The sequence below is a fragment of the Megalops cyprinoides genome, chromosome 7 (assembly GCF_013368585.1).
Source record: "Megalops cyprinoides isolate fMegCyp1 chromosome 7, fMegCyp1.pri, whole genome shotgun sequence".
Classification (NCBI taxonomy): domain Eukaryota; kingdom Metazoa; phylum Chordata; class Actinopteri; order Elopiformes; family Megalopidae; genus Megalops; species Megalops cyprinoides.
In genome coordinates, this window is record NC_050589.1 from 4,954,465 (window position 1) to 4,968,507 (window position 14,043).

At 43.1% G+C, this 14,043-nt stretch overlaps 1 protein-coding gene across 2 annotated transcripts in view; it reads right to left on the reverse strand.

Moving 5' to 3' along the window:
• The window catches only part of prkcz (protein kinase C, zeta), a 133,518-nt gene that overhangs the window by 118,792 nt on the left and 683 nt on the right, over window positions 1-14,043 (reverse strand). The window lies entirely within an intron of this gene.

Here is a 14,043-nt window from a genome sequence, read left to right on the forward strand (position 1 = left end):
AAGTCATACAGATGCCACTTGTCTTTTTTTTTTTTCTTGTGACTGCATCCAAATATCTCATTCTCCTTTAAGTTACTGCTTAAGCACTCCAGATTAGGCTAGAGGAGGAAGCGTTCGGTCTGCTACAGACTTTCTTAAAAATGATTACATGGGCCGCAAATGACTCCTGTCAGCGTTGTTGATGTCTTTGCTTCGCCTGCACCCTGGTAATGAAATGCAGTTCATTATGCAACGGGAGGGTAGTATTCCGGTCTGGCAATGATTTTTTTCTAACCACATCTCTGCTGTGAATTTTTTTTAGACATCAACTCAGGGACAGTGGGAGGGTTAATCACCGAAGATGTGTGTGTGAATCACAGGTAAAGATACACTCCATATATGAAACACTTTTCCTCTACAAGCCTCTCCACAGAGGCCTCATCCCACCAGTGACCCTTGCACTGTGCGCTGAGCACAGACTCAATCACGACTCAAGGACACTCTGTGCAAGGTGTGTCTATTTACAGGAGCCCTGGAATGGTTTCCCGGAGCACCAGGAGGGCGGGACCAGGCTTCAGCTCCACTGTGACATCAGCAATCACCGTGTCAATCACTCCGTACCAGGAAACGGGTTTGTTTCCAAAGCAACAATTACACGTATGATTTAACTGCCAAGCAAATGAACTGGTTATATGGAGTATTCCGTGGCAGGGCAAAAGTGCTCACAACAACTGTGTTTTGGGCGGACGACTGTGTTAAGCTGATAACCACGGCACTAACAGAGATGACAAAATTTCTTGGGAGGCAGCGGGGCGTTTTATTTTGTATCGGCTTCAAAACAGCTTCTGCTAGTTTCACTGGTTGCATTATATTTGTATCAGAGGCCGTCTTCAATCAGATCAAATGAAATGTTTTTCCCCCTTCCCCGGTGATTTTTCTTGTGAAGAACAGCAGTAATCACAGTCGGACGCGGCTTCTGCTGCAAATGGGATGATGAGGCGGTGAGAGACACACAGGCCTTCGTATTCCAAACCTGCTTCTCGTGAGGATGAGCGATTAGTATCATCTCTGTCTCCCTCTCTGCAGGACGGCTTGTTAATCACATCTTTGCCTTACCACAGGCTGGGAGCCCCTGGGTTTGGGGAAATTGTGTATTTTCGCCTTATCCGGATGAACAATGCAGCGCACAAATGCTTACTTTTTCAAGCCAGCTGCGTAAACGGCAATGAGTCAGTCTGAAATTCATCACTGTGAAAAGAGCTTTACTGAGTTCAGGTAATAAACCGACAATCTGTCCACCGTCAAGCCCACATAAAACTACATACCCAAAACAGGGCAGAACGCGGCAAGATGGATCCAGTGTGTCAGGAGAGGAGAGAAAGAGAACAGGGTCATTTTTATCTGACAAGCAGACGCAGACAGACAACCCAGTGAAATTGGAGCTAAATCCTGGGTCCACGCTCTTCCAAACATCTGATACAATCTGCTGTTTCTGACAAATATCACAGTCCTAACTTACAATTGTATTTATTCATCTGGCAGGCAGTCGTAGCCAGAGTGACTTACAAAAAAGTACATTCAACAGGGTTAGAGGACTACCGCTGCATAGACTCTGAATCATCAGTGCCATCTCTATAGTGCCATTGTGGTAAACGCTGCCACTAAAGGTGTAAGTGCTGTCATGGGGAATAAAACGTCACACTATTATCACCAATTACCAGTCACCAGGTTTGTACAGCCACAGGTTTGCATCACCACTCAGAGTTTACCACCAAGCTTTCACTGCTGCTAAAGCTTAAAGTGCCACAGGTTTTACCTTGTGTGCTTATATATATATATATATCTGTTTTACAACTATGAGGCGTTCCCACAGTGTTAGCAGGGGGAGGGAGTGGACTTTGGGGGGCCAAGATGTAGTCTGCATAGGTGAGTTATGAGCCCCCGGGCCGATGTCTGAAACAAATGCGGCATTGTGAAGGAAAATTTGCTCAATGGAAAGCATTAAAATACACTGATGGCTCATGTCATATGAAAGATCATTACAGCTGACTGGGGTTTTGTGGTCAACCATCCTCTCCTGAAATAATAAGTGATCACTGACTATGCAGAAAACAAGGCACCGTCTTTAAAGGAACTAATTTCTCAAGGAATTCATTTTGTGGAGACATGGGAGACAAGGGAAAATGCTAAAATCCAAAGTACATATGTACTTGTGATACAGTTAACTTTCTAAGACATTGAAATTGTGCTATTCATGAAAAAAAATCACTGTCAACCAAGTCAACCGAGAATTCTAAAGCTTCTCTGATTCTCAGCAAACAGTTACTTATACCAAGGCTGTGAGAGTATTTGATGTATTATCTGCAGACTCAAAGTTTGTACAGTGGACTTTTGCATATCTGAAACAGAAGCTTGGCCAGGCCAAACGCACATGAATGGGGCTTTTATCTCGGTTTCAGACAGGATAAAGGCACCAGTGAATTTTATAAAATCAGACAGCAAGCTTGTCCAAAAAAGTACTCACATATGAAAATCACAGGTTTACTATGCAGCCTTCCACTATCCAAGAAGCCCTAATATACAAAGGTGTTGGCCTATGTGCTTAAAGCAGGGTCAAGTCCAGTCTTTGGAGAAGGAAACCAAGGGAATTAACATGCTGTTTGATGCAGGGGGAATCCCAAGACTTTGATATCTAGACAGACATCAAAATACAATCGCTTCTCACACTTTAAACTGTTTCTTAAAGCACCTACAGAATCTGATCCTGAATCCATTATTCTTGTGTTTGTATGAATGAATGCAATTGGAAAAATGTTGGATTATAAAGCATGTTCCATGCATTCCTTATGTAGTGGCTTTTGTGTGTGTGTGTGTGTGTGTGTGTGTGTGTGTGTGTGTGTGTGTTTTTGTTTTGTTATGGCTTTGGACCACGGACAAGCAACCTCAACCTATATTCCAATATACATATAAATCAAGTCAAGCTGAAAAGTTCTAGGAAAGTTACAGGTTTCATGGAAAGCAAAAACACCATACAGCACGGCAGGTTTTTGGAAAAGAGAGATAATTTGCACAGCATTTTAAACTGAAGCGTGCGTGCACACTCTGTCAGTCACTACACTGTCTCAGTGGGGAGAGATAAGCAGAATAATGAATCTTTTGATGTAATCTTGTGATGAAAGCAAACACCTCTGGGTGATGGAAATAATACCAGCAGACATTTCTTTATCAGTGCTTAACATTCCTCCTTAAAGGATTACAACACTCCGATGTGGCAAGGACCTGTTAAGAAACTCACGTCAGCATATTTTCCAAAGTATTCACAGCCTCTCAAAGTCTGCCCTCCACCGGGAGCTCTTCACTCCAGCGTTTTATTACTGTGATGTCATCCTCATCCATTCTCTCCCCTGGGCTGTAAAATGACTGTAACCCGCCTCGTTTCGTAGTCACCCGAAGTTTAGAGAGGGCAAAGCTAGCCGCCCGCCACGTATTAAATGTTTTGCTAAGTCCGTTTTTTGGTAAGTCCCGATTTTTGACTAATTTTGAGTAAATGGGAGCACACCAGTTGAGGTCCCTTAAACAGTTTCAGCCTTATTCCCAGAAGGTCTCTGCATGTGGGTATAATAAGATTCAGGCCTATTCCAAAAATTCAGAGGCCGTTAAGCTTCTGTCAGCAACTGCACAGCAGTAAAGGTAACACTGCAGAACTGTGAAACAGGACATGACGACCCTCCCTGAAAACATACCTTCTGCAAAAAATACACTACACTTCCTGGCAAATACCTTGACACGTAGAGTGACACTATAACACTAATGACCTTTGACTAACCGCAGTAATTCAGGGTGAACACTTCACACAGCATCAGGCCACAAAAAATACAGTGTCACATCACCAGCTCACCTCTTGTGCTCAGCAGACCTCGGTTCTACGATTCATTTCTTTAAGAACACTACAGACCTTAACGGTGTGAAGAACACATCCAGCTGACTGTGGCTTTTGGCCACAATGTATTTTTGTATTGGTTGATTTTAAAATGCTGTGAACTTTGAACTTAAGTGTTGCAAAAACAAATCCCCAAGTTTGCCTGATGTCGTCTCATGTGGAACTCTACAAATCACCCTAGAAGCGGGCATTCTTTGACACACCCTGGCTACTGTACTCATTCTCACAATGGAAGCATGCAATTAGGCTCACGTGAAGCTCACATCTCACTCTGAGTCTCTATGGCAACAGAGATGCTGGGTAAATATAGCCAAAGCCAAGTATGCACAAGGAAAGAAAAACCATGTGAATAGGCCCAGTCTCTCAGTTACAATTACAGAATGAGCCATCGGTCAGGTGTCTTTAATGGATTTCTCGAAATAGGCCTTATTGTTCCCAGCAGGTAGAAAAATGCCCCCTAGCATGATCAGTGAGGGAGTCGGCTCTGAGCCACCGATTGGCTGAATTTCTCCACACATGAGAGGAGGGCGGTCTAAACGTCGACTGGCGCAAAAACAAATGAGCTCACGCCTAATCGAGACTGATCTGCCATAAAAGCCTCCACGCAAGAGGGAAATTAATTTAAACTGAACGTGTCCAATTCCCTTCTTTGAGGATTATTTATGACATGGCCATCCCCACAGGCAGACTGGCAGCGGGATGGGGAGCTACACTGTAGCTACAGTAAAAAATTACGCAACGCTGCGATGTCACAACAGTGGCAGGCTGCGATCTACAGATCTACATTCAGCAGCGGGCTGAGGGAGATAAAAGGAAACAGACAGCCCATATCTCTGTGCAGAGATGGATTATGACACCTCTGTATTACAGCCACTTCCAACCTCAACTGTGGCTTGCCATTCAGCCTACATTTTACCAATAGATCAATTTATTGTTTATTATCAATGACTTGCATGCGAGCAACTGCAAATTCTATTGGGAGGATGTTTGCCAGAAGCTCTCCTTATAACCATTCTGGAATGCATTCTTTTCAAAAATGCTTTGCTGTGCCAACGCTCCGCTAACAGAACGTCTGTGCTTTAACAGAGCAGGCCTAATTGAAATGAACTGAATTGTGCTGAGGAAACACAACATTTGGTCTGGGCACCCACAGTTAACATCTTGCATTTTAAACATAATGTTTCTGATGGTTTGCAACGCATGGAGATGGCACCTCTGCGTTACCGGTTTCTGGAAAGGACAGAGGTGTTTACCTTAACAATGGTGCTACCTCTCCCCAGGGTGCTCTCAGCACAGGGGCTGATGTCTCACACCCCAGGAAGGATCCCCACTAACTGTGAAAGACAACCCCACTGTATTGTCATTTGAAAGTGTTGCGAACTGTGTGTCATGATGACGTTCCCACAGCCGGCTGTGAAGTAAAACTCCTTCCTTCCCTTACAAACATCGGGTATGACCATATTCCACGCATCTGCTGTTAACAGTGACAGCGTCAAGGAGATCCAAAGTGTCATGGGCAACCGCACCGCATGGAGGACCATCATTGATCGAGACCAAAGGATGGCTTGATCAAAGTAAAAAAAAAAAAAAGTAACAGTATAAAGGACATTAATTCAGCACAAAAAAAAAACAATCAATATGAAAATAAGATGCTTTGCACAGCCCAGCTCAAAGCCAAGTTAAAGAACTTACAAATAATTTCCTATTACTGTTAGAACTTACATGGGACAAAGAGCTTACTCCTTTTCCACGGGAGTTCTGATCTCAACAGGCAGTTTCAGCAGTAAGAAAACATTTTTTAAAAAAGTCTTTTGCATGTCGTTAAAAGCCAAGTAGGCAGAATAACTTTGCTTTTTGTTTGCTTCATTTACTCATACTGACAAATTTATTTACTCTCTTATATTGCAAGTCAGACTCGGAAAACAATAAGGTTTTGCTTCACACTCCTGCTATTAATTCAATCTCTTTGAAACACTTGAGAAACCAGGAACAAACTTCTCTGCAACAGCCTCTCAATAACTTTTGATAAAACCCATCAAACTCCAGCCCGATTGTTGCAGAATGCAAGGACTGCAATACTTGGTATATTCATTGAATTGCCCCCAAAGCCGTAAGTGCATTTTGTTTATTTGCTGCACACAGCAATGGAATCTGACTGATCAATTTTTAAGAATTCGGAAATTATGGCCAAAGCAGCTATGTAAAAACAGTACAGTACAGTAAGACAAAAACTAAATTGGGAAAGTTTGTGCTCTGCTCCTTGTATCCTGGCTTTGCTTTGATAACGAAGTGCAACCTCAGTAAAATGCAACCATCACACACATTCAGCTCTCATACTCTCTGTGATTGTAATTTTTTTGCCTTACAGATTTCACAATTCTTAATTCTTAGCATCAACAGAAAACAAGTATAATCCAAACTGTCCTGTAAAACACGCAATACATTCAGTTAGCCACCTCATTTCCAGTACCACACAAAGAAAACTGAATCTAGGTTGATCTAAACTGAAGAGTTATTTGGGATGAAGGTAATTGACCATATAGCTACACTGATTTAAGATGGACCACACTGCATTCGCATACAGTGCCATGTCTGCACACAATTTGCTACGTTGGAGCATTTTAAATTGGGCTTTGACACAGATCTGAAGCTAGTTGTTTCTCACAGAGCAGTGGGGGCCCTTTTTGTCTGGCTGTGTGGCTTTCTGGGAACCCTGCCTGTCAGGATAGGGCATTCAGACAGTGAAAAAGATGTTCAGTCTCACATTAAAGCCTACCCTAAACAGCATCCTATACTAAGGAGGAACAAGCCCAAATATTTGACTGTTCAAACACTTGACCATGAGATTTACATTTACATTTACATTTATTCATTTGGCAGACGCTTTTATCCAAAGTGACTTACATAGGTTACAGCTCTTTACAATGTTATCCATTTATACAGCTGGATATTTACTGAGGCAACTGTGGGTTAAGTACCTTGCCCAAGGGTACAGCAGCAGTGTCCCAGCGGGGATTGAACCGGCAACCTTTCGGTTACGAGTCCTGCTCCTTAACCACTACGCTACACCACCGCCTCTACAGATCTACAGATGAGATCACCACTCAGTTAGTTGGATCAGTATTTTAAGTATTTAAGATCATTGTGCAAAGTGTGATAATTCATCATTCCTGACAGAAATCGTGACTGAATGCAGATCTCCTTAAAGTGACTCATTACTTACACATAAGAAACTAACATTCATTACATTACAGGCATTTAGCAGACACTCTTATCCAGACATTTTACATTTTAGATTTATTCATTTGGCAGATGCTTTTATCCAAAGCGACTTACATAGGTTACAGTTGTTTTACAATGTTATCCATTTACACAGCTGGATATTTTTACTGAGGCAACTGTGGGTTAAGTACCTTGCCCAAGGGTACAGCAGCAGTGCCCCAGCTGGGAATCAAACCGGCAACCTTTCGGTTACAAGACCTACTCCTTAACCACAATTCATTCACCACATTCATGGTGTGCTTGGGAGGGGAAAAAGAAATACTGAATAAAAGTCCCACCATGCTCCTCTGACCTAGTGGCATTTCACATTACAGGTAGCACTGTAAGAATACACAGCGTGGCTGTTTTTATCTGTTGAAGAGCAAAGACAGTGGGCAGCCTTTTGCCATTATAAGCAGCTGTAGCGATTATGAGCTTTCCAGCGCAAAGATTTTATACGACTCACAGGCTATGAGCAGGTGTTCGAGCTGCCTCATCAGAGCACAAACCAAACACAAACACTCTACAGTGTAATCAACCCGAGAGGAGGCTTGTCTCAAAGAATAACTATTTACCTTTCTGATTACTCAATCCGCCTTGTTAAATAAATCTGAAACCAATTCTGCAGTGATTGCTAGAACGCTATGGCTATGCCACCTAGCGCACTACAAAGGTTCAAAGTTCAAGCAATTTGGACACTGGGGCTTCTGCTGCACCCCTGTGGCTGTGGCCACAGCCCTTTTGCGTCTGTAACTTCCTTCCCCCGGCAGAAATAGCGTCACATATCCTTCACCGTGTGCTTTCAGTCTGAGGGGGTATGCACAACTAAGCAGGTGTGGGACACCTTACAGTAGAAAGGCCACTCCGCTCCTCCACTGTACGCAAGGCCAGAATTAATTCTGGATGCTTCCGCTTCAGAGGTTAAGAGGCTCATCGTTCAATTAAGGCATCATGCTGAGAGCCACATCATGCTGAGGGCACCAGGGTCTCTCCTGACACAGGGCCAAAATGAAGACAAACCGCCATTAACCCACAGCCTGGCAACGCTCAGGGCAACACTGATTAATTTATGACTTTGTTGAGCTAGGCCCCCCTCAGTGATATGAGTGACCAATTAGCTGATGCATTTCACAGGGGTGTTTCATGTGTTTTATGTGCAGTGCTCACTAACGCTATCCTCACTTGAACGGTTACAACCTATTCACCTGGCCTAACAAAACTGTCACATCCCCAAACCTATAAATCATCATAATTCTCCATGCGCCAACACAAGTTCTCTGAAGCAACCTCATTTACATGGTATTCTGGAATTTATATATTTTAATTCTTTTCTATTGTGACTAGTGATTTTAGTAGCAGGGTTCTTTTACGTGGTGCAGTGGTGACTACACATAATTTCACATCAGTTTGCAGTGGGGATGCACATTTGTTTAAATTCCATATTCAAGAATTCTATGGCTCCTAATATTGAACCTTGAGATAATCAAACTCTTTTTCCCCCCAACATAATGTATGAAACCCAGCTCTTTCTGAGTGAATGATGACTTTCTACAAAGAAATCTGCATTCACTTGCATGTTCAATCAAAGGAAAATCAATATCATCTCTATATTATTATCACTCCTAGATGCTATAAAAGAATATTGATGAAAAAAGAATAAAAATATTCTTACACTAATATCACTAACACTTTTATAAAAGGATTTTTCATTTTTTTGTTGATTAGGCTAAAACATAACTGAACACTGACCCATGCAGGGAGTTGCTGATCTGCACATCGTCTAATCCCAGTATGTAGGCCAGGCCTGTCCTATCACCATAACATAAGGCACTGCAATTAAGGTGCACAGGTTGGGGCAGAAAACAGCTGGGGGAGAGGGGCAGTTCGGGAGGCTTTACCGCCCGCAAGAGAGGAACGTCAGACGTTTGGTTTGAGGTGCTGCCTCTCCAATCGAAAAACAGTCAGCGGGCTGTGAAATTACCCTGACTCCTCCGTCAGTCGTTACGCTAACAAAAGCTCAAGTGATTCCTTGACAGCCATTCCCCGGCGCTCTCCGTCGCCCTGACATACACGTCGCGCTCGGCGCGGGAGCTCGGCGACACTCCAACGGGCCGCAGAAAATCTAGGCTGAATTAAGGATAAATAATATGGTAGCCCATAACTGGTTGCTAAGCAACGGACGGGATTAGGCTGTCTGTGAGCCGTCCGTAAACCCACCGGGGGCTGTGTAGCATTTCTTGCCCACCCCTTAAATATTTTTAGTGGTGGGAGGAACCGTTACATCCAGAAAGCAGAGATACGGACTGACCCAGTTCCAGGCTCCCCCCCCCCCCCCCTTCTTCTGCTCCGTGTTTTGAGCCTTGCTGTGCCAGTTTCACCAGCATCAGCAATAACACAAATAACTGCTTCTGACAGGTCACGTCACGTAACAATCTGTTTAAACTCACCCGCAGCGCCTTGGTTAAATCTGACAGCAAAGGAACCATGCAAAGTACATTAACTCGGCTGTCCGAGAACTTCCTAAATTGAGCTCATTTGAGGCGATATAACAATGGGTTGTTTTGAGGCTCATGTTTAACATCAATGAAATGGCAGAAGTCAGCGAGAGGCCATTTCCATTTTAACTTCTGTTTTAGACAAGTGATGATTTCAGTAACCATGGACACTTCTATTGTCTTTTGGCACTCAAAGACACCAGCAGGTTTTTGATAAAGATCCTTTTTTCCTGTGATACTTTATAATGGTGTGCTGGTGTAACATTTTACATTGCTTCACTTCATGCAATTTTGGGTCATTCTTGATTTGCTCCTTGGGCTTGAGGTTGTACTGTTTTGCAAAGTCAAATTTTCTCTGAAGACTAGGGTGATCAATTTCACAAACACAATGGACCTTATGTGTACATTCTGTCCTTCTGACTGCAGCAAGGCTGATGAACTACTCTAAAGCATATATACTTCTAGAAATAGATATAAAATATATAAGAGTATACTCCAAAATAACTGTCCTGCTATTTTATAATGTGAGACTTACAATTTCATGTTTATTCTACAGGTTTCCTCCTGTACAGGCAGATCCAGTTCACAGTAGACACAGTGTCTGCTTTATTAATATACTTTAATACTGTTACTAATTAATACCTAACTTTATATAAAATGATGACAAGTGGCAACTGCTACAGCCAGCCTCAGACAAATTAAGCATGCACGCCTGGGAAACAAAATGTTATTAGTTACAAACGCTTAGGGCAGAAGATAAGAAACATCAAAGAGGGTTCAAACTGAAGAGGGCCCAGAATGTATTATGATAATATGATTGAAAATGCTTTAAACTGTAGTATGACAACTTTAGAACTCCGTCGTGATGCAAAAACATAAACACCTCTGTACACCATACACTAACAATAATTTTGGAATCAGGACTCTCTACTCCACCATGTGTTTATGTCATACAGCCATTTATTGCCAGCAATAACAATGGCTAACAAAAATGCAGGCACTCCATAATTATCAATATCCAAGGTCAGGTCACAGTAATGTCTTCACTGCCAGACAAATGCTTTTCAGTGCTTCACCCGCTGTGTCTACATATTTGAGGTTCCTAAAGAGAGCAGCGCAATTCATTTTGAACAGCTGAATGGGTTTCTTTTTGGATCACCTCGCCAGATTTCACGTGTGAATTCTCAGCAACCTCCACGCTGTCCACATGTACAGTAGAATATCCAAACCATTATAATAAGACGGAACCATGAGCTCCTACTCGGACCTTGGAGTTCCAGGACGGTGTTTATTGAACAGTCTGGCCCATTTGGGAGGCACACCCCCGTCTCTGTGAACAGCGTACACCACGTTAATGAGGTTCTGAGCAGCCCACAGCAGAAAGAGGCACAGAGAGGCAGCAGTGGATGTTTGGACTAGATAATGGAGCGCTAGTACTCTGCCCGGGGGCCCAGAGGCTAATGGGGCAGAGGAGCTGGCAGACACACAAGGCTGGGCTGGCAGCAGGTCATGTGACCCTGGCCCAGGCATTCAGCAGCAGATCCCCCATCATTAGCATGGGATTTACAGCATGACTGTTCGTCCTACAGTACAGCAGCAGGGAGCTCAGTTTGTCCTACAGACACCAGACATCTTCAGAGTTTATCTGAATATTGTCTTCCAATCAGGGTTCTTTATCCTAACATAATGAAGGAGAGGGTGAGGCTGCACAAACCCCCCCTAAATGGGCAGAGCTTCTACTTGTTATCAGTGACTCAATGACTCAGACCCGTCATAATGCTCTGAAATGGAGAGCAATGCGGTCTTCTGATTGGTTAATAAGTCAGTGATTGACTGCACACAGTAGCTCCACCCATTCGATGGTCCATGAAGCATCACTTTCCCAGCGTGAGTAGGAATGTTCCAACTCACAATGAAGACTGATACAATGCACGGTATGAGACGCAGACAGGAGCTGGTGCTGAGCCGAAAGAGGCTGAAACGAGACGGAAACGACTCAGGTGCCAGGTGTTGCGTGACGCGCTATCTCCGCTGCTGCCCTTATCTGAGCACCCTGGCTCTGCTCTCTGCTTTGTTTAACCAGCTCGTTTCTGCACACATCCTGCCATCCAGCCCACAGGCCACGCAGCCGGTTCAACCGACCAGAAATCAATGCTCCGAATTCCCACACGTATGACATCTCCCCTGCCAAGCCCTGCCCGTGTGATTCTCACATTCTGCTCCAGTTTCAGGCTCATGTAACAGTGAACGTTATGCTGTGCTACATATTTCCTCCATCAAACAGCTTCACGCGGTTTCTCTCGCTGTGATTTCGAAGAGATGGTTGGTTATGAAATCAACTACACGTGGAAAAAGACCTTAACCTCACAGAACTTAGCAGAAATGACAGGAACTGAAACCATGTGGTTTTATACGTTCCTTGTATTCTTCCTTTCAACAGCCTTGTTTAAAATGGAAAAAACTAGGGATTGTGAATGACTGGAATTCTGTCCCATATTAGAGTCAACCATTTAGCCTAAAGCAGGTGTGTAAAATATTGAAGGTTTTCTGGGGTAAGGAACATTAGTTAAATTCCAGTCTGGACAGCTATCTGACAAATTGGTCACAGCACCGCACTCTGTGGGTTCGACGCCTCAAGCCATGCTGCATCAAATTTTTCCAATTTGCTGCTCACCATACCCAAAATGTTCCAAAACCTGAGCTCAGCAAACAAACAAAAAACAAATCAAAACAAATTTTAAATCAAGATGAGATCACTGGACGCAGCCAAGAAGCAATAATGAAATGTATGAAATGAAAAACAAATAATATGAACAATGTCCTCTAATGAAAATGTGAGGGGACACTGTGGGTTCAGACTGTGGATGAATCATACAGGGATCAAACTGGAGCCCATCTGATCTGGGTTTGTTACAATAACTTCAAAACAACAACTTTAATGTTCTGATATTGGATGTTTTTTTTAAGTGCAATTTAACTTACTCAGAGTTTCTGTGGGGACAGAAAAAGAAACACAAACCACAGAAACCCACAATGAATGTCACACCAAATGTTTCCCCACAAGGATCCCTGGGTCCTGTATACGTAATTTGAGATGACAGCAGAAGACCAAGAAACATCACATTGCTCAGAGACCCTCCTTCAAACAGACGCTCTCTACTGCAAGTAACACGGTGGGTCTCTGCAAGGGGCCCCCAAAGTAACACAGACGACACCCCACCGCCCCTTAACTGGCAAATAAATGCATCGTCAAACTCATTCAAAGATTTTACACAAGCCACTGCTAGCTATGTGATCAACTTGGTGTCGATAACACACTGCTTCAGGTTCAAAGAGCCACCTTGAAAACGATCTGTTTTTCACCCCTGTCAAATTTGGTCTGGGAGAGATGCCTTCACTTTGCACAGCAGGGGTGAAGCAGTGCTGTTTGAGGGAGTATTAGTAACCGAGGCCGTATCTCAACGCATTTACGCCAGAGCAACTTGTCTCAGTTTTCAACAAGCAGCTGTCAGATGGCTTAGTACAGTCATTGGAAAACGCTCGTAAATGTGAGCTCGGTTATCTAAAGGATCGCGAGGACAGGCTGAGATAATCTAGCATCGTTTTCTCTGATTCATTACTCATGGATATCAACAGGTAAAAGAATAACGAACGCAAAACACATTTTATTGCAATAACAGCAGATCTGTAATTTGCACTGCATATAACCGTAATGTAGCAATCAATAACTTGGTAAGAGGCATAACACAACAAAATTCATTATAATCAATATTTTTTGGATGACATTGGTGTCGTTGGACGAATTTCAGTTTCGGGTTTCGTTCCAATCATTGTTGCGTACAGCTGCTTGGTCGATAGTTGTCGCCACAAGAAAGACTTCTAGCAAGACGAGATCCAATTCAACGAGTTTCTAGCAACTTAGGCCAATGTTTGGATGGGAAAGAAATCTCCTGAAGTGTCGAGGATGCGTGTTATTCCACGGTGTGAAAATAAACGCCTAAATAGTTGAGATCAACTTGAAAGCATGTTTACAAACACACCTCTAGAGTAATTTGTCACAGATATTAGAAACAATTATGATTTCGAGAACCTGGCAATCCCACTGCAAAAGTATGCTCTGCGTTCTCACAGAATAACCTTTTAAATAATCGATTATTTTATTAATACAGCCAAATTAAATGTTGGGACGAGCTACATCGCAATTAACATTCCAAAAGTCCTCAGCACAGTATGGGCGAAATCCAGTTAAGCTCAGTTCCAGCTAACTTACGCTTGTAGAAGTCAAAGACCATGCAGGTAGCGTCAGATGCAGTAGCCTACACCCTCTGTAGAGGAATTTACGTCTAAGAAGGTTAGTTCAGTTGGACA